Source organism: Felis catus, chromosome X (genome assembly GCF_018350175.1).
Source record: "Felis catus isolate Fca126 chromosome X, F.catus_Fca126_mat1.0, whole genome shotgun sequence".
Lineage (NCBI taxonomy): Eukaryota > Metazoa > Chordata > Mammalia > Carnivora > Felidae > Felis > Felis catus.
Window position 1 is genome coordinate 55,103,517 of NC_058386.1, and position 24,266 is coordinate 55,127,782.

The window sequence follows — 24,266 nt, forward strand, 5'->3', positions numbered from 1 at the left end:
CACTAGCATTACATCTAGAGTCTGCCATAGCAATTCTAATATGACTAAAGGAATTGGGGGGGGGGATTTTTAAGAATCACTCTAGCTACCAGCAAAGTGTTTAGAGGTCTTCCTTCCTGTTTACCACATAGGACCTGACACTTTACAATGTGGAGGAAACAATGCAGACAAGAACTGCAATATCAGTCCTGAATTTTTCACTTACTTCCTGAAAAACCGTAGGCAAATTACCTCCTATCTCTAAGCTTTAGATTCCTTATCTGTAACATGGGAAGACCACCTACCTCACAGTGTGACAAAAATAAGGTGAAAAGGGCAGTCAAGGTACATTGTATGGGTAGGGGTGGGCTGTGGAGGGTTACTAAATGCACCAAATATTTTGGAAAGAATACCAAATAAACTGGTTAAAGTGTTTGCTTCAAGACAGGAATAATGAATGGCTGAGGAAAGGATGGAGGAAACCTATTTCTCACTCCTATATCATTTTGATCTTTTAAAATTTCATACCATGTATGCATTACTTATTCAAAAAGGAAAGGGGAAAACCAAAATGTCTTATATGATATAAAAAGTGCTGAACAAAAGAAGAGAAGCTATGATTACATTTTTATATAGTATCTCATATGTATTTGAGAATCTTTCTTGTCTCTGGGGAGACTAAGCTTTTGGCCAGAGTGGACCCACTTTGGGAGGACACACGTGTGGTGAGGGAAGAAGGGGACCATTGAATAATGCAATAATGACATTAACCTCAATGATTAGTGCAAAGAGAAATGTCAGAGCCCAACATTTCATCAGGCTGCATAGTCACAGAAATTAAATCATTGGGAATACAAACGCTCTGTAAAAGCTGGACAATGATAGAAAGCAGTGCAAGCACAATCAAAGGAACTACATGTCTCAACATTTCATGACATAGGAAAGAGACAATATGGCATAGTAGCAAGCAGAGGAGTTTTGAGGCCATACAGTTTCACAATGATTAGTAATAATATTTTAAATAGCTACAATTTTGTGAGCATAGGCTTAGGTACTGTAGAGTTTCTTAAGAATATTCTTTGCTAGACCTATCCAAAGAAACTTGGAAGGCCAGAAAGGAGTGGCAGGATATACTAATGTGCTGAATCAGAAAAATTTGCAGCCAAGAATTCTTCATCCAGCAAGGCTGTCATTCAAAATAGAAGGAGAGATTAAAAGTTCCCCAGATGAACAAAAATTAAAGGAGTTCATGACCATTAAACAAGCCCTGGAAGAAATTTTCAGGGGGACTCTCTGAGGGGAAAAAGATGAAAATAAATAAATACCAAAAGCAACAAAAACTAGAAAGGACCAGAGAACAACACCAGAAATTCCAACTCTGCAAGCAATATAATGGAAATGAATCCATATCTTTCAGTACTCACTCTAAATATCAATGGTCCAATAAAAAGACATAGGGTAACAGAATGGATAAGAAAACAAGATCCATCTGTATGTTGTTTACAAGAGACCCACTTTAGACCTAAAGACACCTTCAGATTGAAAATACGGGGATGGAGAACCATCTATCATGCTAATGGTCAACAAAAGAAAGCCGGAGTAGCCATACTTATTTTTTTTCAATATATGAAATTTATTGTCAAATTGGTTTCCATTCAACACCCAGTGCTCATCCCAAAAGGTGCCCTCCTCAATACCCATCACCCACCCTCTCCTCCCTCCCACCCCCCATCAACCCTCAGTTTGTTCTCAGTTTTTAACAGTCTCTTATGCTTTGGCTCTCTCCCACTCTAACCTCTTTTTTTTTCACTTCCCCTCCTCCATGGGTTTCTGTTAAGTTTCTCAAGATCCACATAAGAGTGAAACCATATGGTATCTGTCTTTCTCTGTATGGCTTATTTCACTTAGCATCACACTCTCCAGTTCCATCCACGTTGCTACAAAAGGCCATATTTCATTCTTTCTCATTGTCACGTAGTATTCCATTGTGTATATAAACCACAATTTCTTTATCCATTCATCCGTTGATGGACATTTGTACCCCAATGTTTATAGCAGCACTCTCAATAATAGCCAAATTGTGGAAGGAGTAGCCATACTTATAACAATATAGACTTTAAAATAAAGACTGCATCAAGAGATGCAGAAGGGCATTATGTCATAATCAAGGGCTCTATCCACCAAGAAGACCTAGCAATTGTAAACATTTATGCTCCAAATGTGGTAGAACCCAAATATATAAATCACTTAATCACAAACATAAAGAAACTCATTGATAATAATGCCATAATAGTGGGGGACATCAACATCCCACTTACAGCAATGGATGGATCATCTAATCAGAAAATCAACAAGAAAAAAATGGCTTTGAATGACATACTGAACCAGATGGACTTAACAGATATATTCAGAACATTTTATCCTAAAGCAGTGGAATATACATTCTTCTAGAGTGCACATGGAACGTTTTCCAAAATAGACCAAATACTGGGACACAAAGCAGCCCTCAACAAGTACAAAAAGATCGAGATCATACTGTGCATGTTTTCAGACCACAATGCTATGAAACTCAAAATCAACCACAAGAAAAAATTTAGAAAGGTGACAAATATTTGAAGACTAAAGAACATCCTACTAAAGAATGAATGGGCTAACAAAGGAGTTAAAGGGGAAAGGAAAAGTACATGGAAGCCAGTGAAAATGATAACACCAGAGCCCAAAACCTCTAGGACACAGCAAAGGCAGTCATAAGAGGGAAGTATATAGCACTCCAGGCCTTCCTAAAGAAGGTAGAAAGATCTCAGGTACACAACCTAACCTTACACCTTAAAGAGCTGGAAAAAGAAGAGCAAATAACACCCAAAACCAGCAGAAGACAGGAAATAATAAAGATTAGAGCAGAAATTAATGCTACTGAAACAAACAAACAAACAAACAACCAAAAAACCAGTAGAACATATCAATGAAATGAGAAGCTGGTTCTTTGAAAGAATTAACAAAATTGATAAACCACTAGCCAGTTTTATCAAAAAGAAAAAGGAAAGGACCCAAATGAATAAAATGAGGAAGGAAAGAGGAGAGATAACAACCAACACAGCAGAAATAAAAATGATAATGAGAATATTATGAGCATTGATACACCAATAAAATGGTCAAACTGGAAGAAATGGACAAATTCCTAGAAACATATAAACTACAAAAACTGAAACAGGAATAAATAGAAAATTTGAATAGACCCATAAACTGTAAAAAAATAGAATTAGTAATAAAAACCTCCCAAAAAACATGAATCCAGGGCCATATGGCTTTCCAGGGGAATTGTACCAAACATTTAAGAAAGAGTGAACACCTATTCTCTTGAAGCTGTTCCAAAAAGTAGAAATGGAAGGAAAACTGCTAAACTCTTTCTATGAAGCCAGCATTACCTTGATTCCCAAACCAGACAAAGACCCCACTAAAAAGGAGAACTATAGATCAATTTCCCTGATGAACATGGATCCAAAAATCCTCAACAAGATAATAGCCAACTGGAAACAACAATACATTAAAAAAATTATTCACCATGACCAAGTGGGATTTATACCTGGGATGCAGTGCTGGTTCAATACCTGCAAAACAATCAATGTGATTCATCACATCATTAAAAGAAAGGACAAGAACCATATGATCCTCTCAATAGATGCAGAGAAAGCATTTGACAAAATACAGCATCATTTCTTGATAAAAGCCCTCAAGAATGTAGGAATATAAGGATCATACTTCAAGATCATAAAAGCCATATATGAAAGACCCACCGCTAATATCATCCTCAACGGAGAAAAAGTGAGAGTTATCACCCAAAGGTCAGGAACAAGACAAGGATGTCCACTCTCACCACTGTTATTCAACATAGTATTGTGGAAGTCTTAGCCTCAGCCATCAGATAACACAAAGGAATAAAAGGCATCCAAATTGGCCAGGAGGAGGTCAAACTTACACTCTTTGCAGATGACATGATACCCTACATGGAAAACCCAAAAGATTCCACCAAAAAACTGCTAGAACTGATTCATGAATCGGAAAAGTTGCAGGATATAAAATGAATGCACAGTGATCAGTTGCATTCCTATACACCAACAATGAAGCAACAGAATGTGAAATCAAGGAATCGATCCCACTTACAATTGCACTGAAAACCATAAAATACCTAGGAATAAATCTAACCAAAGAGGTGAAAAACCAATGTGCTGAAAACTATAGAAAGTTTATGAAAGAAATTGAAGAAGACACAAAAAAATGAAAAAGTATTCCATGCTCAAGATTGGAAGAACAAATAATGTTAAAATGTCAGTACTACCCAAAGCATTCTACATATTCAATGCAATCCCTATCAAAATAACACCAGCATTCTTCACAGAGCTACAAAAAACAATCCTAAAATTTGTATGGAACAGGAAAAGACCCAGGATAGTCAAATCAATCTTGAAAAAAAACAAAGCAGGAGGCATCACAATATCAGACTTCAAGCTATATTACAAAGCTATAATCATTAAGACAGTATGGCACTGGTACAAAAGCAGACACTCAGATCAATGGAACAGTATAGAGAACCCAGAAATGGACCCACAAGCATATGGCCAACTAATCTTTGACAAAGCAGGAAAGAATATCCAATGGAATAAAGACAGTCTCTTCAGCAAATGGTGCTGGGAAAACTGGACGGTGACATGCAGAAAAATGAACCTGGACCACTTTATTACACCATACACAAAAATAAACTCAAAATGGATGAAAGACCTAAATGTAAGACAGGAAGCCATGAAAATTCTTGAGCAGAAAGCATGCAAAAACCTCTTTGATCTTGGCCACAGCAACTTCTTACTCAACACGTCTCCAGAGGCAAGGGAAACAAAAGCAAAAATGAACTATTGGGACCTCATCAAAATAACAAGCTTCTGCACAGTGAAGGACACAATCAGCAAAACTAAAAGGCAAGTGACAGAATGGGAGAAGATATTTGCACATGACACATCAGATAAATTGTTAGTATCCAAAATCTGTAAAGAACTTATCAAACTCAACACCCAAAAAACAAATAATCCAGTGAAGAAATGGGCAAAAGAGGGGCGCCTGGGTGGCTCAGTCGGTTAAGCGACTGACTTCAGCTCAGGTCATGATTTCACGGTCCGTGAGTTCGAGCCCCGTGTTCGAGCCTGGAGCCTGCTTCCAATTCTGTGTCTCCCTCTCTCTCTGCCCCTCCCCCGTTCATGCTCTGTCTCTCTCTGTCTCAAAAATAAATTAAAAAAAAAACGTTAAAAAAAGAAATGGGCAAAAGACATGAATAGACACTTCTCCAAAGAAGACATCCAGATGGCTGACAGACACATGAAAAAATGCTCAACATCACTCATCATGAGGGAAATACAAATCAAAACCACAATGAGATACCACTTCACATCTGTCAGAATGGCTAACGTTAACAACGCAGACAACAATGTTAATGTTGGTGATGGATACAGAGAAAGAGGATCTCTTTTGCACTGATGGTAGGAATGCAAACTGGTGCAGCCACTCTGGAAAACAGTGTGTAGGTTCCTCAAAAAATTGAAAATAGAACTACCCTACGACCTAGCAATTGCACTACTAGGGATTTATCCAAGTGATACAGGTGTGCTGTTTCGAAGGGACACTTGCACCCCAATGTTTATAGCAGCACTATCAACAATAGCCAAAGTATGGAAAGAGCCCAAATGTCCATCGATGGACGAGTGGATAAAGACATACAACACAGTGTTACTTGGCATTTAAAAAGAATGAAATCTTTCCATTTGCAACTACGTGGATGGAATTGGATGGTATTATGCTAAGCAAAATTAGTCAATCAGGGAAAGACAAATATCATATGACAGTACTCATATGAGAACTTTAAGATACAGAACAGATGAACACAAGGGAACGGAAGCAAAAATAATATAAAAACAGGGAGGGGGACAAAACATAAGAGACTCTTAAATATGGAGAACAAACAGAGGGTTCCTGGAGGGGTTGTGGGAAGGGTATGGGTTGAATGGGTAAGGGGCATAAAGGAATCTGCTCCTGAAATCACTGTTGCTAACTATTTTGCATGCAAATTAAAAATAAATAAAAATTAAAAATAAAAAAAAGAATATTCCTTGCTATTTATTACACACCAGGGTCTTTGCACTGAGTGTTTCATCTACCTGGAGTGTTCTTCCTCCAGATATCCGTATAGCTTGCTCTCTTGAATTCAGTAGGTTATGCTAAAATATATTCCTCTCAGTGAGTCCCTCTACGTGAATGTATCTAAAATTTTGACACACCTTCCTGTATGCAGTGCCTCCTATCCCCCTTCCTTGTTTAAGTTTTTTTCTCCCTAGCATTTCTTATTACTTTCTATCAAGATAAATTGTAGTTATTTATTTTTTGTCTGCTGCTGTAATCTATTGTAAGCTATTTGGAAGTACATTATAATGTTCACTGCTATATCTCCAGCAACTAGAACACTGAGTGAAATTGCTGACTGACTGAAATTCAAACACTGACTGAAATTCAAAAGAAAAACCCATTTAAAACAGTGATATAAAAGGCCAGACTGTCCTCTGAAAAGACATAACAGCTACTTCCATTTCCAGCCAAAATAGGACAAGAGGTATTAGGTTTACATCTTCAGCCAGGAATAATTTAAAAACTAGAAAAAATACATGTAACAATGTTATGTGCCTTTTTCAAGGCATTAGAAATCTGGCAAAGAAAGTCAGTGATCCGTGAGAGACAGTAAAAAGAAAAGACAGTGATCCATGAGAGAGAGTAAAAAAAAAAAAAAATGATCCCCATATTTCCAGCTTACAGCCTGGAGAAAGTCTGAAAGTCATAATATGTGGAGGGAAACTCGGGGGGTGGGCATCAGTCTGCTTAAGTTGAGGACACTGGGTTGCAAGTATGGAGAGAAGAAAGTGAATTTTCCAGGCAAAATATCAGAGAGGAGGTAGCTGCACAAAGAGCTCTAGAGAGCTGCAGGGATCTTCTTTAAGACTTTAGCTGAGTACTAGTTAATACTTATGTGTGAGGCAAGAACCACAGAATTGAATTAGAAGGACTAATTACCTAAAATCACACAGTGCCTTCAAGAGTTCCTTTTCTCACCACTCACACTGGAAAATCAAATAATTAAGTGCTGTGGTTGGTGGGCACTGAAGATGTGGAGCATGCAGGCAGCTGACCAACTCCAGCAGCACACAGGCTGGGTGGTAGCTTGGGTGCCATTTTTCTTTTGTCTTAATGTAGGTGTTAACATAAAATTCCCTCTTAGAACTGCTTTTGCTGCATCCCATAAGTTTTGATACAGTTTTTTCACTGTAATTTGTTTCAAGATATGTTTTAATTTCCCTTTTGATGTCTTTCTTTGACCCCTTGGTTGTTCAGGAATGTGTTTAATTACCACATATTTGTGAATTTCCAGTTTTCCTCGTGTTATTGATTCCTAGTTTCATATAATTCTAGTCAGAAAGGATACTTGATATAATTTCAGTTTTCATACATTTGTTAAGGATTGTTTTGTGACCTAGTATATCATCTATGCTTTGAGAAAGCTCCATGTGTACTTGAGAAGGTGTGTTCTGTTGCTGTTGGATGCAATGTTCTATAAACGTCTGTTAGGTTCATTTGGTCTAAGGTATAGCTCAAGTCCAATATTTCTTTATTAATTTTCTGTCTGGATGATCTATATGCATTGTTAAATGTGGCATATTAAAAGTCCCCTACTATTTATTTTTGTTTCTATTTCTCCCTTCAGATCTCTTAGTATTTACTTAATATATTTCAGTGCTCTAATGTTGGGTGCATAATACTGATAATGGTTATATCCTCTTGGATACTAGACCACCCTATTATTATATAATGATCTTCTCTGTCTCTTGTTACAGTCTTTGGCTTAGAGTTGACCTTGTCTCATATAAGTATAGCTATCCTTGCTCGCTTTTAGTTTCCATTTGCATGGTATCATCTTTTTCCATCCCTTCACTTTGAGCTTATGTGTTCCCTTAAAGCTGAAGGGAGTCCCTTTTAGGCAGCGTATTGCTGGGTCTTATTTTTAATCCATTCAGCACTCTATGCTTTTTGGTTGAAAATTTTAATCCATCTACATACTTGTTGATAGGTAAAGATTTACTAATTATCTCTTTATAGTTGTTTTCTGGCTCATTTGTAATTCTGCTGTTCCTTTCTTCTTCTCTTGCTATCGTTGAGTGAACTGATCATTTTCTGTATGGGTGTGTTTTGATACCTTGCACTTTATCCTTTGTGTATCTACTTTAGGTTTTTGTTTTGTGGTTACCACGAAGCTTCCATAAACAAAAATATCAATGTAACAGTCTCTTTTAAGCTGATAACTTTGATCACTTACAAAACCTCTACAATTTTACATCTCCCTATATTTTGTTTTTGATGTCACAATTTACCTCTCTTTATATTGTGTACCTATTAATAAATTATTGTAGCTGAAATTATTTTAACACTTGTGTCCTTTAACTTTTGTATTAGAGTTACATGGTTAACACACCACCATATTACAGAATCCGAACATACCTAATTTGAGTATATACTTACCATTACCAGTAGATTTTATATTTTAATATATTTTTACATTACTAGTGTTCTTTCATTTCAGCTTGAGGAATTCCTTTAAGTATTTACTGTAAAGTAGATCTAGAGTTGATAAACTCCCTTAGCTTTTGTTTTTTTTTGTAATGTCTTTATCCTTCATTTCTGAAAGATGACTTTTTAGGTAACATATTCTTAGTTGGTATTTTATTCCTTCAGCATTTTGCAACATCAACCAACTCTCTCTTCGCCTGAAAGGTATCTGTGGGAAATCTGTCCATAGCCTTATAGGTTCCCTTTATATGTGAATATTTTCTTCTCTTTTTCCTTTTTTAATTTTTTTAACATTTATTTGTTTCTGAGAGACAGAGAGAGGCAGAGCATGAGCAGGGGACAGGGAGAGAGAGACACAGAATCTGAAGCAGGCTCCAGGCTCTGGGCTGTTTGTTAGCACAGAGCCCAACGCGGGGCACGAACCCACGAACTGTGAGACCACGACCTGAGCCGAAGTCGGACGTTCAACCAACTGAGCCTCTCAGGTGCCCCTTTCTTCTCTTTTTCTCACTGCTTTGAAAATTCTTTTTTGTCTTTAATTTTAGACAGTGTCTTGGAGAAGATTGCATCGGGTTGAAATTTTGAAGTGCTTATTAGCTTCATTAAATCTCTCCCCAGATTTGAGAAGTTCTCAGCCATTATTTCTTTTTTTAAAATTTTAATTCCAGTATAGTTAGCATACAGTGTTATATTAGTTTCAGGTATAAAATATAGTGATTCAACAATTCCATACATCACCCAGTGTTCATCATGACAAGTGCCCTCCTTAATTGCCATCACATATCTCACCCATCCCCCACCTACCCCCCTCTACTAATCATCAGTTTGTTCTCTATTGTTAAGAGTCTGGAGGTGCCTGGGTGGCTCAGTCGGTTAAGCCTCCAACTTCGGCTCGAGTCATGATCACACGGTTCGTGGGTGTAAGCCCCGCGTCGGGCTCTGTGCTGACAGATTGGAGCCTGTAGCCTGTTTCAGATTCTGTGTCTTGCTCTCTCTGCCCCTCCTCCACTCATGCTCTGTCTCTTTCAAAAATACATAACACACTTTTTTTTAAAAAAAGAGTTTGCTGCTTGATTTCTCTCTTTTCCTTTGCTCATTTGTTTCTTAAATTCCACATATGAATGAAATCATGTATTTTTCTAACTAACTTATTTTTTTGTCTTTTCAAATTTTTATTCAAATTCTAGTTAGTTAACAATGCAATATTGGTTTCAGGAGAATTTTGTGATTCATCACTTACATACAACACCAATGCTCATCATAACACGTGTCCTCCTAAAACCTATCACCTATCTAGCAAATCTCACACCCACCTCCCTCCAGCAACCCTCACTTTGTTCTCCATCATTAAAAGTCTCTTATGGTTTGTTGCCCTCTCTCTTTTTCTTTCTTTCTCACTCCCTTATGTTTATCTGTTTTCTTAAATTACACATATGAGTGAAATCATATGGCATTTGTCTTCCTCTGATTTAAATCAGATGCTAAATTTCACTTAGCATAATACATTCTAGCTCCATCCACACTGTTGCAAATGGCAAGATTTTATTCTTTTTGATGGCTGAGTAATATTTCTGTGTGTGTGTGTGTGTGTGTGTGTGTGTGTGTGTGTGTGTATGCACCACATCTTCTTTATCCATTCATCAGTCGATGGATATTTGAGCTTTTTCTATAGTTTGGTTATTATTGATAATGCTGCTATAAACATTGGGGTGTGTGCACATCTTCGAATCTGTATTTTTGTATCTTTGAATAAATGCCTAGTAGTGCAATGGCTGGATTGTAGGGTAGTTCTATTTTTAACCTTTTGAGGAAACTCCATACTGTTCTCCAGAGTGGCTGTATCAATTTGTATTCTTAGCAACAGTGAAAGAGGGTTCCCGTTTTCCACATCGTCTCCAGATCTATAGTCTCCTGATTTGTTCAGAGTTGGATAGGAATAAAGAGTGTACATTTTCTAAGGTACCCGGATCGTAAATGACAGCACTATGATATGAACTCAGCTGTGTGTGACTTTAAGGTTAACATTCTTTCTACTATATAATATAGAAGGAAACATTTTAAGTTTGAAATATAATTCCTTGGGGGGGGGGCGCCTGGGTGGCTCCTTGGTTAATCATCTGACTCTTGATTTCAACTCAGGTCATGATCTCACAGTTTGTAAGATCTAGCCCCACTTGGGTTCTGTGCTGATAGCATGGAGCCTGCTTGGGATTCTCTCTCTCCCACTCTCTCTCTCTCTCTGCCCCTTCCCCCACTCACATGTGCTCTCTCTCTCAAAATAAATAAATGGGCTTAAAAAATTAAAAAAAAAAATCCTTGGGTGGAAAGAGTATTAGCCAAAACTCAAGATAGAGAACAGACTGATCTGGATTTCTGTGGATTTGTTAAGAACTTAGGGTTTTGTGATCTTTGATAGTGACTTCAGGAAAAATCCTAGAGGGTAGCCAGAGCAGAGTCTTGGGCTAAACCTGTGCTTATTTGTTTGCTGGGCACATGGTTAGCACTGAATTAATGTTTGCTGAGTTGAATTCTAAAGGCCTGGTCTAATAAAACTCAATATTCAAGGGATGCTATTTCACACAATTGGGCCTTGGCCATTGTCTGGGGTTGTAGTCGAGAGTCCAACTGAGAATCCTTCTTCTGAAGTCTCCTAAAGGCTAACACTTGATGATAACCTTTGTTGAGCTTTGAGGCACGGCCAGAAAGGAATCTCCTACAACTGGGAAGGGAGTTCATGAACTACTTGCCTAACTGGTCACATATTAACTGTCTTCTGGTTTCTTCTTTTTCATGTTTTTAGGTGTTAAATAAAGAATAAATGTAACATAAGGCAATTATTTTTCAATTGCTAAAAGCCATGAGGTCCAGACTCATTCAAACTGTTCCAAATTTTGGCAAACTGAACACCAATCCAGATTCTTCCCAGATGCTGCCTCAGGGCTACAAATATCAGATTGTACAAAAAGTATCTCGCCTTTCTATAAATCAAAGCTACAAGACTTGGACTTGATGAAATCCAGCTTTCCACTGAGTCTCCCTTTACACTCTGGCTCAGCCTGTGTTGGGCTTTCTTGGGTGTGGATATATTAGCAAAATCTGCACTCTGAACTTCGTTAGAAAAAAAAAGATGGTGATGAGGTTAAAAATAATGAGCTCTTAGCATTTGGCAGACACCACTTTAAACATCAACTGTGTCACCAAGTATTCTTAGAGTATGCACAAAAATTTGAAAATATCATGTCTGCTGTTATCAAGAGCCAACCATTTTTAAAGAGGGCTCTCATCAGCTATCTTTGGTCTCTTCAACACATAGTTTTAAGGCCCTTCTATATGGAATATTCTAGAATCTTATCTAGTCTTACCCATACATTATACTTATGTGAAAACTAATATCCAAATAGGGGAAGGGATTTGCCCAAGGCTCCAAAGCTAGTAGCTGGTAGAACTGAGAGAAGAACCCAAGAATACTATCCTCAAGCTATCCCCTTAAAACATGGTACTTCATATATAAACCAATTGTATTCTCCCACTGATTATATCTAATAGGTCTATAATCCATGTTCTGTCAGTCCACTCCCCTGTCCAGTTGACTTGGGAAGACAATACTGAGGGAGAGAAACAATAAAGTCAGATTCTGCTAGGGACACCTCCATCTACTTAGCATAGGTTATGTTTTCTACTAGGAATGAGATAGCATATTTCAAATGGAGTTTTCCTTTTAGATCTATTTAGAATGATTTTAAGCTGTATTTTAGATGTATTTAGAATGATTTTAAGTTTTTGTATCATTTAACAACCAATAATTAACAATAGTCTAAAGACATCTAAGGAAAATCCCTTTCCTTATTAAAGACTTACTAGATACCAAGGTAAAAGAATTATGGAAGAAGGTCATCATGAAGATAAAGTTAATTTCTTGTCAATATAGTAAAGAGGTAGTAGTATATGGCAAAGGGAGGTATTAAAATTTGGTGGGCAATACTACATACAAAGAACTTGACATATTTATCTCACTGAATCCTGAAAACAACAGAGTGAGGAAGGTCTAATTCTTAGCCTAGTTTTAAAAATAAGGGTAACCAGGATCAGGGAGGTAGACTAGCTTGTTGAAGACCACCCAGCTAGCAAAGGATGGAGCTGGGATTCAACCTTAGGGCTGTCTTGTTCCAAAGCATTCTTTCCATTCTTTCCATAATATACTTACCTCTAGGGATATTTGGCAAGCCTACAGAGTTGGTATTGGCATTTTCAGGGTTATTTTAAGAAGTTTTAATCCAAGAAATTAGCAGTGACCCAGCCATCAGTTCCAAATTATCAGAACAAAGAAAAGTCCACCCAATCTCAATGCTCCTCCCCTGATTCCTGGTTTTTGAAATTTCCATAGGCAGCACCACCAGACTGAGGAAATTCAGTCTACTTCAAGTCTAGCTTGCCATTTAGCATACTGGTCCCAGTTTTACTGTATCATTTAGACTCTGATATTCAAACCTGAGACTCAGACCACTCAAATGGTAATGAACTATATCATCTTAGAGATCTTTTTAAACTCTCAACATTCTCTAATTCTATATTTCTCTTTCTCATACTTTCAACAAGCACACACATGCACAAACACAGACAAGCAAACTAGAAGCCTACAAAAATACAATAAAAACAGATATTTGATTTTGATAGTCCATAACAAATTTAGCCCTTGTAGGCCTCAGTTTGCCTGAAGTAAAATAAGGGAATACCTCATAAAAGTTGTAAAGATTCAATGAGATGTTGAATGTCAACTGTTTAGCATAGCACATGGAATATAGGAAGCTCTCAATAAATGCTATAATTTTTAATGTTGTAATTATTATTTCAATGCCAGCTGAAGAAAGAAAAAGGAAGGGGAAAGTATTTCCATCTTCTGCTGAATCTTGAAGATAATTCTCAGTGTTATCAGAATGAAAAGGGTGACTCATGGGGGATGTTTCAGCTCTCTGAAGGTTGAAGGGTAAACCCCAGCTTACAGCTGCATCCTACACTTATCACACTATCTCATCAGGCTTGGACATGTTTATTCACTTCACTTCAAAGCTAAAACAAGTAGGCTTTTGGAAACTGTGTGAAGATCTTCTTGATTTAGCCAGAATTGAAAACTTGAAGCTGTATTTTCAAAGACTCACTATGACTAATAAACACATCTGAATTTCTCAGTTTTAATAATTCTCTGTTCAAAGATGTTTTCCTTCAGGTTAAACTTTGCTCTTAATATTCACTACTTAAAGATATTTATTCTGAAGATTCATTTGAAAATGTTTGCCAAATCCCCAGATGACTACATATTAAACTGAAAATGTCTTCACACGTACAGGCTAACAAAAATGTTATTTTTGATGACTTTTAGGTTAACTTTATCATTTCAGAGATTAATGGTAATGAAGTAGAGACTTGGCTTAATTAGATTCTCTTGTCTCCATATGTATGTATGTGTGTGTGTACACATATATGTATATATGTACTTAGATACATAGAGTATATTTTTAAAATATATAAAAATATGTAAAGTATAAATTGATATGTATATTTACTTATATTTTAAAATATTTATCTATCTACTTATTCCAGAAAGGAGAAGTGTAGAGAAACATTCATCTATTCTCTTGCTGCCCTCTGGTGGCAGACCAAAATTCACAGAGTCACATTTCAGAGAGAAAGGAGGAACAAACTAGAAGAGTTTGTTTCCGCAGAGTTGCTAGACTGGGTGTCTTAAAAATACATAAATCAGAGCTGTTCCTTAAAAGGGTATCTTTCTTGCTCTCCCAAATCCATTACATTGCTACAATTTTGAGTTTTTCCTGGACAAGGTCCTGTTTGGCCATAGAGGGACATAGACAACATTTGAGTTCCCTCAAATTTCACTGAGAACAACCCAGCTTTCTCTGGCCAATTTACAGAAAGAACTGCCCTCAGCCAGATACATCTGTAGCAAAGACTGTACTGTTTGGTTTCCTCTAAATAGTACGGCGTCTAACCATACATATTTAGAGATAAGAATAAAATCCATTTTTACATACATTGATAATAGATTTTCTAATTATCTTGAAAATAACTAATTATTCTCCCAGAAAATTATACTTAACACAGTAAAGGAAGATTATATGGGATTAAAAATCAGCTTCCGGGAGACTCCGGAGCCAAGCGCAGATGAGAGGCCCACGGAAGAGGGTAGGAAGGGCAGCGAGGCGATGCAGGCTCCACGGGCTGGCGGGAGGGAGCTGGGGCGGAGGGGCAGCCTCCCAGCCAAGCAGAGCCCCCGAGTCTGGCTTGCAAAAGCAGATGGGCCAGACGGAGTGTGTTCCGACAGCAAGCGCGACTTAGCCTCTGTTAACAGCTCTGCTCGGAAAGCAGGAAGGCTGGAGGACAAAGGGAGGGAGAGTTGTTGAGCCCCGGGATGACAGAGCTCAGTTTGGAGGGGAACAAAGGCGCTCGCCAGCGCCATCTACCTCGCCCATCCCCCAGCCAAAATCCCAAAGGGAACCAGTTCCTGCCATGGAACTTGCTCGCTCTGCCCAAACACCCAACACTGTGCTTCTACAGAGTCACCCCTCCGGTAGCGGGTCTGAATCCCTTCCGCTGCCACAGGGCCCCTCCTGAAGTGGACCACCTAAGGAGAAGTGAGCTAAGCCTGTCCCTCCTGCCCCCATGCACCTTGCCTACCCACCCCAGCTAACACGCCAGATCCCCAGCACCACAAGACTGGCAGTGTGCAAGTAGCCAAGACAGGCCACCCCAATCCACAGTGAATCCCACCCCTAGGAGAGGGGAAGAGAAGGCGCACACCAGTCTGACTGTGGCCCCAGTGGTGGGCTGGGGGCAGACATCAGGTCTGACTGCGGCCCCGCCCACCTACTCCAGTTATACACCACAGCACAGGGGAAGTGCCCTGCAGGTCCTCACCACTCCAGGGACTATCCAAAATGACCAAACAGAAGAATTCCCCTCAGAAGAATCTCCAGGAAATAACAACAGCTAATGAACTGATCAAAAAGGATATAAATGATATAACAAAAAGTGAATTTAGAATAATAGTCATAAAATTAATTGCTGGGCTTGAAAACAGTATAGAGGACAGCAGAGAATCTCTTGCTACAGACTCAAGGGAATAAGGAACAGTCAAGAGGAGCTGAAAAACGCTTTAAATGAAATGCAAAGCAAAATGGAAATGACGATGGCTCGGATTGAAGATGCAGAGGAGAGAATAGGTGAACTAGAAGATAAAGTTATGGAAAAAGAGGAAGCTGAGAAAAAGAGAGATAAAAAATCCAGGAGTATGAGGGGAAAATTAGAAAACTAAGTGATACACTAAAAAGAAATAATATATGCATAATAGGAATCCCAGAGGAGGAAGAGAGAGGGAAAGGTGCTGAAGGGGTACTTGAAGAAATAATAGCTGAGAACTTCCCTGAACTGGGGAAGGAAAAAGGCATTGAAATCCAAGAGGCACAGAGAACTCCTTTCAGATGTAACTTGAATTGATCCTCTGCGTGACATATCATAGTGAAACTGGCAAAATACAAGGATAAAGAGAAAATTCTGAAAGCAGCAAGGGATAAACGTGCCCTAACATATAAAGGGAGACCTATAAGTCTCGTGACTGATCTCTCTTTTGAAACTTGGCAGGCCAGAAAGGATTGGCACGAGATCTTCAATGTATTGAACAGAAAAAATATGCAGCCAAGAATCCTTTATCCAGCAAGTCTGTCATTTAGAATAGAAGGAGAGATAAAGGTCTTCCCAAACAAACAAAAACTGAAGGAATTCATCACCACTAAACCAGCCCTACAAGAGATCCTAAGGGGGATCCTGTGAGAGAAAGTACCAGAGACATCGCTACAAGCACAATACATACAGACATCAAAATGACTCTAAACCCGTATCTTTATATAATAACACTGAATGTAAATGGATTAAATGAGCCAACCAAAAGACATAGGGCGTCAGAATGGATAAAAAAACAAGACCCATCTATTTGCTGTCTACAAGAGACTCATTTTAGACCTGAGGACACCTTTAGATTGAGAGTGAGGGGATGGAGAACTATTTATCATGGGACTGGAAGCCAAAAGAAAGCTGGGGTAGCCATAGTTATATCAGACAAACTAGACTTTAAATTACAGGCTGTAACAAGAGATGAAGAAGGGCATTATATAATAATTACAGAGCCTATCCATCAGAAAGAGCAAACAGTTGTAAATGTCTATGCGCCGAATACGGGAGCCCCCAAATATATAAAACAATTACTCATAAACATAAGCAACCTTATTGATAAGAATGTGGCAATTGCAGGGGACATTAACACTCCACTTACAGAAATGGATAGATCATCTAGACGCATGGTCAATACAGAACCAAGGGCCCTAAATATTACATTGGATCAGATGGACTTGACAGATATATTTAGAACTCTGCATCCCAAAGCAACAGAATATACTTTCTTCTCAAGTGCACATGGAACATTCTCCAAGATAGATCATATACTAGGTCACAAAAGAGCCCTTCAAAAGTATACAAGAATTGAAATCATACCATGCATACTTTCAAACCACAATGCTATGAAGCTTGAAATCAACCACAGGAAAAAGTCTGGAAAACCTCCAAAAGCATGGAGGTTACAGAACACCCTACTAACGAATGAGTGGGTCAACCAGGCAATTAGAGAAGAAATTAAAAAATATATGGAAACAAATGAAAATGAAAATACAACAATCCAAACGCTTTGGGATGCAGAAGGCAGTCCTGAGAGGAAAATACATTGCAATACAGGCCTATGTCAAGAAACAAGAAAAATCCCAAATACAAAATCTAACAGCACGCCTAAAGGAACTAGAAGCAGAACAGCAAAGGCAGCCTAAACTCAGCAGAAGAAGAGAAATAATAAAGATCAGAGCAGAAATAAACAATATAGGATCTAAAAAAACGGTAGAGCAGATCAACGAAACCAAGAATTGGTTTTTTGAAAAAATAAACAAAATTGACAAACCTCTAGCCAGGCTTCTCAAAAAGAAAAGGGAGATGACCCAAATAGATAAAATCATGAATGAAAATGGAATTATTACAAACAATCCCTCAGAGATACAAACAATTATCAGGGAATACTATGAAAAATTATATGCGAACAAATTGGACAACCTGGAAGAAATGGACAAATTCCTGAACACCCACACTCTTCCAAAACTCAATCAGGAGGAAATAGAAAGCTTGAACAGACCCATAACCAGCGAAGAAATTGAATCGGTTATCAAAAATCTCCCAACAAATAAGAGTCCAGGACCAGATGGCTTCCCAGGGGAGTTCTACCAGACGTTTAAAGCAGAGAGAATACCTATTCTTCTCAAGCTATTCCAAGAAATAGAAAGGGAAGGAAAACTTCCAGACTCATTCTATGAAGCCAGTATTCCTTTGATTCCTAAACCAGACAGAGACCCAGTAAAAACAGAGACTACCGGCCAATATCCCTGAAGAATATGGATGCAAAAATTCTCAATCAAATACTAGCAAATCGAATTCAACAGCATATAAAAAGAATGATTCACCATGATCAAGTGGGATTCATTCCTGGGATGCAGGGCTGGTTCAACATTCGCAAATCAATCAATGTGATACATCACATTAATAAAAGAAAAGAGAAGAACCATATGATCCTGTCAATCGATGCAGAAAAGGCCTTTGACAAAATCCAGCACCCTTTCTTAATAAAAACCCTTGAGAAAGTTGGGATAGAAGGAACATACTTAAAGATCATAAAAGCCATTTATGAAAAGCCCACAGCTAACATCATCCTCAATGGGGAAAAACTGAGAGCTTTTTCCCTGAGATCAGGAACACAACAGGGATGCCCACTCTCACCGCTGGTGTTTAACATAGTGCTGGAAGTTCTAGCATCAGCAATCAGACAACAAAAGGAAATCAAAGGCATCAAAATTGGCAAAGATGAAGTCAACCTCTCGCTTTTTGCAGATGACATGATATTATACATGGAAAATCCGATAGACTCCACCAAAAGTCTGCTAGAATTGATACATGAATTCAGCAAAGTTGCAGGATACAAAATCAATGTACAGAAATCAGTTGCATTCTTATACACTAACAATGAAGCAACAGAAAGAAAAAGAAACTGATCCCATTCACAATTGCACCAAGAAGCATAAAATGCCTAGGAATAAATCTAACCAAAGATGTAAAGGATCTGTATGCTGAAAACTATAGAAAGCTTATGAAGGAAATTGAAGAAGATATAAAGAAATGGAAAGACATTCCCTCCTCATGAATTGGAAAAATATTGTCAAAATGTCAATATTACCCAAAGCTATCTACACATTCAATGCAATCCCAATCAAAATTGCACCCGCATTCTTCTCAAAACTAGAACAAGCAATCCTAAAATTCATATGGAACCACAAAAGGCCCCGAATAGCCAAAGGAATTTTGAAGAAGACCAAAGCAGGAGGCATCACAATCCCAGACTGTAGCCTCTACTACAAAGCTGTCATCATCAAGACAGCATGGTATTGGCACAAAAACAGACACATAGACCAATGGAATAGAATAGAAATTCCAGAACTAGACCCACAAACGTATGGCCAACTCATCTTCGACAAAGCAGGAAAGAACATCCAATGGAAAAAAGACAGTCTCTTTAACAAATGGTGCTGGGAGAACTGGACAGCAACATGCAGAAGGTTGAAACTAGACCACTTACTTTCTCACACCATTCACAAAAATAAACTCAAAATGGATAAAGCACCTGAATGTGAGACGGGAAACCATCAAAACCCTAGAGGAGAAAGCAGGAAAAGACCTCTCTGACCTCAGCCATAGCAATCTCTTATGTGACACATCCCCAAAGGCAAGGGAATTAAAAGCAAAAATGAATTAATGGGACCTTATGAAGATAAAAAGCTTCTGCACAGCAAAGGAAACAACCAACAAAACTAAAAGGCAACCAACGGAATGGGAAAAGATATTCGCAAATGACATATCGGACAAAGGGCTAGTATCCAAAATCTATAAAGAGCTCACCAAACTCCACAACCGAAAAACAAATAACCCAATGAAGAAATGGGCAGAAAACATGAATAGACACTTCTCTAAAGAAGACATCCAGATGGCCAACAGGCACATGAAAAGATGCTCAATGTTGCTCCTCATCAGGGAAATACAAATCAAAACCACACTCAGATATCACCTCACACCAGTCAGAGTGGCCAAAGTGAACAAATCAGGAGACTATAGATGCTGGAGAGGATGGTGGAGAAACGGGAACCCTCTTGCACTGTTGGTGGGAATGCAAATTGGTGCAGCCACTCTGGAAAACAGTGTGGAGGTTCCTCAGAAAATTAAAAATAGACCTACCCTATGACCCAGTACTAGCACTGCTAGGAATTTACCCAAGGGATACAAGAGTGCTAATGCATAGGGGCACTTGTACCCCAGTGTTTATAGCAGCACTCTCAACAATAGCCAAATTATGGAAAGAGCCTAAATGTCCATCAACTGATGAATGGATAAAGAAATTGTGGTTTATATACACAATGGAATACTACGTGGCAATGAGAAAAAATGAAATATGGCCTTTTGTAGCAACGTGGATGGAACTGGAGAGTGTGATGCTAAGTGAAATAAGCCATACAGGGAAAGACAGATACCATATGGTTTCACTCTTATGTGGATCCTGAGAAACTTAACAGGAACCCATGGGGGAGGGGAAGGAAAAAAAAAGAGGTTAGAGTGGGAGAGTGCCAAAGCATAAGAGACTGTTGAAAACTGAGAACAAACTGAGGGTTGATGGGGGGTGGGAGGGAGGAGAGGGTGGGTGATGGGTATTGAGGAGGGCACCTTTTGGGATGAGCACTGGGTGTTGTATGGAAACCAATTTGTCAATAAATTTCATATAAAAAAAGAAAAAAAAACAAAGAAAAACAAACAAACAAAAAAAAAGAGACTCTTAAAAACTGAGAACAAACTGAGGGTCGATGGGGCGTGGGAGGGAGGGTAGGGTGGGGGATGTGTATTCAGGAGGGCACCTTTTGGGATGAGCACCGGGTGTTGTATGGAAACCAATTTGACAATCAATTTCATATACTGAAAAAAAAATATATATATATATATACAATCAGCTTCCCACCAAGTAAAAGGAAAAGATTGGCAATGCGGAGGGAGCTCAAGGGAGGTTAGAAAAGCTAAGTCAACATCAGTGATACAACGTTGTTGTACAAGTACAACAACTCACTGTTGTTTTTAACATCTCACATAAAACAGATCCACATTCCCTGAGGTACAGGCTTATTCTGACAATCGTAGATTTTGGTCTCAGCTTTGTCACTGACCATAATCAATGCCTAATCCAAAAAATAGTAATATCCATTATTCACAGATAATAAGGAATAAATGAGATAAAAAGTACATTGCCCTACACTGGTCACATAGTCTGATTCCATGTTCCTTGAATACAAATCAAAATCTACAAAGGCCAAATTGCTGGTTCCTAGATTAAATATAATGATCTCAGTAGTAGTAAAAGGAAAATGCTAGCTTGTGTAACTGAGATGAGTTTGCAAAGCACAAATGGGAAAACTGGTAAGACTTTAGGGCTGGTACTTGATTTCTTTTATAAACTAGTTGGGAAGAACTGTGAGGGTAGGTGAGTGGGGGTGGGCTTAAATTCTAAAGAGTAAATGAGTGGGAATAGAGCTGGACAAATGCAAATTTGTTACCACTACTGCAGCCTGCAAAAGGGACTTAATTTAAATGAAGCATGTGGAGCAGAAGGTATTCAAGATCCCTTTCAAAGTACTAATATTCAAATAGACCTATCCTATATTTTGTCACCTTAAGTGAAATAACTTGCTGTCCTCAAAACTAAATCGGTAAGAGCTGATCTGCCTTTCCCTGTATTTCCTGGAAGTTTCCCAACACAAAATGTTCAGAAAACTGAAGTCAACCTTCTTCTATCAGTCCAAATTGTCTGTGTCTCAAGGCAGCAGCATCAGGTTTGGGCACCCTGACACATACTGCTCAATGAAGTGGGAAGAGAGAGAACTTAAGAATGATTGATGCTGTTCTAGGGATCAGAGCAGAGGCAGATATCTCCCCATCATTTACCTACCTACCAACTTAGAAAATAAATAATTTAGACAAGATGATTCAATTGCTTTAAAAATTCTTTAAAAAAGACTTCAGAATGGATTCCTTAAGTATCAATTTTTTGATGAATTTAAATTTTATTTACAAACCCTGGTTGTTCTTAAAAGAGAGGCTGAAGGAAGGGAATGACAGAGAAACTTAAAACCAACATGTATAAGCCCTTTTCTATTAAAGAGCAAGTATAAATGGAAAAAAAACATATTACTGAAATTATAATATATGTCACCTGAAAAATCATATCCTATTAACTGAACAACTTGGCAGGAACATATAATCCCTGATATTTGTAGAGAAGTATCAGTTCTCATATATATTATCTCTTTTAATTCTTAGAACTATCCTATGAGGGTACACCTACAGAATGTTCAGAATTTCTGAAACAATCTCACCCACACATCATTTTGCTCTTTTTTTCTAAAAAGGCAATCCAATATAAATGTATAAAAAGCTAGGACTTCAATTAATATCTCTAAAAAGATATTTCATATGAAATAAATTTATAAATCTGGAAAGATCCTTGGTTACCATGTCTTTGTTTGGAAAACATGGTGAGACTACATCTCTGGTATCACATAAAGGTCAGAACTTAAATCAGTTAACACATATTTATAGGCTACAAGGGTATAACAACTTCACTCAAAAGCTGACCATTGGTTACTAGAAATAATCTCTGATTGGATCCTGGAGATAACAGATTATCAGTACTTTCATTGCTCTTTAAATCACTCCACAGGATATGCCTTATGTCTGACCAAAAGCATACCAAAATCACACTTTAATACACTCAGCAGGGCTTGAGGTCATTCATTTAAAAAATGGACTTTATGGTAAACTGAAGTTGGCATTTTCCCTAAAAATTATGTAGAATAACAACACAAGAGGCCCTATCTTGTTAGATTAATGATGAGAGACTAAGCACACTGTGTCAATCTTGTATCCATTTGTTAATTTATTAGAACACTTAAGGGCGGGACAGCATGGAAATTTTTTGTGTGTCTCACATCCATGAAATACAACCAGGCCAACACAAAACCATTCTACACACCTAGAAAACTGATTGGGGGATTAACATAACAATCTGCACAACCTGAACCACAGAGTTCAGCAGGTATGTGGTGCAGAGAGGTGAATTTTGGGAGCAAGAAGCCGCGGGAAGGGAGGTGCTTTTGCGGATGGAGAGAGGATGGAGACGGGGTGGGGGAGAGAGAATACGGGAAAAGCACCCCTCCCCAAAAGCAGCTGGAGAGAAAGTGGAAAGTTGGAAACAGCCGCAGGGACTAAACTAAATAGGGATAAAGGAAAGGGTTTAAATTCCATTAAGACTGTAAACAAGGGGAGTGCAAAGTCTGCAACTTCGCAGATTGATACCTGGCAGTGCTCTGGTGGGAAGGGTAAATCCCCAGGAACAGAGTAGGGTTGGGGAGGTTCTCAGGCCACACAGGGAAAAGTGGTTCCACTGCTGGAAGGACATTTGGTAGAGACTGTTGAAGCCACCTGGTCCCAGCAGACCCCAGAAGGTGGCCACATTCGCTGGTGCTGGGGTAAGTTCATTAAGGGTGAAGCCTGGTGCCAGATGTGTGTTGTGATTTTCCATAATCACTGAAATGATGCTGCTACACTGTCTAGCAAGCATTTTCTGGGACGGGCTGGCACCTGGCCACAGTCTCGGGGCACCAGCAACAGCAGGGTCCAGCCGGCATTCCAAGGTGCAGCCAACATTCACCCATTGCTCATTCGGCCATTGCTTGGTGAGACCCTCCCACAGAGGGGCGGAATGGGTCAAAGCCACAATCCTTCAGAAGGGGCCAGGGAAAACAGCTGCATCTGAGACAAAACTCAGGAGAGAGGTCCTGCCTGGGGCCTGGTCACGGACAGTGAGAAAGCGGGGAGTGGACAAAAGCTGAAGACAGAGGACCGGTGTGCAATTGCTGATCTGGGAGAACAGAGTTCCCATACTAGAGACTGGGTAGCTGGGTGATGCCATTTTCACCACTCCCGCGCATGCGCATACGCACATACCAAGGCCAAACACTCCACCCTAGTAGGCTAGCAGCGCCATCTAGTGAAGAACGGAGCCGTTAAACTGAGCCCCGCCCAACTGGGCCAACCTCCCTCTTCAAGAACACAAGTCTCACTGCCTACTTAGTTTATGGACTATAAAACACTTCATAGTCTGACTTCTAAGGGAAAACGAAGTAATTTCAGTCCTATTTCAATATGTTAGCAGGTCCATCTATTCAATTTTCTTTTTTTTTCTTTTTCACGTTTCTTTTTCTTGAATACAGAAAAAGAAAAATCCATTTTTATTTTCAATTTTTATTAAAAATATTTTTTATTTTTTAGTATATTTTTTGCTTTTGTGTAATTTTTTTCAAATTCTATTTTACTTCCACCATTATATTTTAGTCTACTTCAGTATATTCACATTTTCAATTTTTTCAAATGATTTCCTTTTTCTT

At 38.6% G+C, this 24,266-nt stretch overlaps 1 protein-coding gene across 6 annotated transcripts in view; it reads right to left on the reverse strand.

Annotated features, from left to right (window-relative positions):
• Nucleotides 1-24,266, reverse strand: part of OPHN1 (oligophrenin 1) — a 594,929-nt gene that overhangs the window by 80,391 nt on the left and 490,272 nt on the right. The window lies entirely within an intron of this gene.